Here is a 1,104-nt window from a genome sequence, read left to right on the forward strand (position 1 = left end):
GTTAAAGGGAGTTTTTCCTCCCCACTGTCACCAAGTGCTTGCTCAAGGGGGATTTGTTGGGTTTTTCCCAGTATAATAATATTAATAATACTGTGAGGTCTAGACTTTACTTTGTAAAGTGTTCTGAGATGACTTTTGTTGTGATTTGGCGCTATACAAATAAAATTTGAAAATTTGATTTGATTTGATTTGATTTAGGAAAAGCTCATTCTGGTTAAATATTAATATTACTATTGTGTTAAAATCAAATCAAAGATGCAGATGATTCAAATGTCTGTAAAATATTAAAACTTCACATGTCTAACTGGCTTTAGTATCAGTCGTGTTAACCGTGGTGTACAGCAGTGAAGTAAAAACATACTGTGGGTCTGAGCCAAAGAACACTGTGGATACAGCACATCTATACATCACATTGCTACACACAGGGATTTACCCAACATTTTAAACTTTCCTCTGCTGAAATACAAGTTATTCACATTTGTGTTTCCATGAATACTACCCAGTATTTTAACCAGGGTTTGGTCAGCATCAATTAAGAAAGAACTATGATACAAATCAACTACAGATTAACAAATCACCTACAAAGAGACAAGCTGCAAAGATACAAAACTACAAAGAAACAAAATGAATGCAAAGACCTGCAAATAAACTACAAAGCTAAAATGACTTCACAGAACAACCAAGAAAAAACTACAAAGTTGTCAAACAGTTACAAGAGAGCTACACAGCAACTGAAGATGGATTGAAAATGATTACACAACATGGCCAAAGGGCTCCAAAGTGAAACTAAGTGACCACAAAGAAACACAAATGATTTAACACACATACAAACAAACAAAGATCTGTAAACCAAGCACAGAGACAGTGTGTGGCCACCTAATCCTAACCCTGTTTCCAATGGTGTTAAAAGAGCTCAGAAGCAGCTTTGTGATTGTCCAGTTGTTGCTCTGCAGTTACTCTTTGACAGATTGTTTCTCTTCATCCTGTTCCCACTGCTGAGCAGCTCTGATGCTGCGGTGATTCGCACTAGAGACCCACTACAAGAAGGTGACAGATTTTAACCTGGTCCAGTTTTATTTTCTTTAGTCTCGTCTCCACAGACTC

Source organism: Monopterus albus, unplaced genomic scaffold (genome assembly GCF_001952655.1).
Source record: "Monopterus albus unplaced genomic scaffold, M_albus_1.0 scaffold121.1, whole genome shotgun sequence".
In the NCBI taxonomy this organism is placed as follows: Eukaryota; Metazoa; Chordata; class Actinopteri; order Synbranchiformes; family Synbranchidae; genus Monopterus; species Monopterus albus.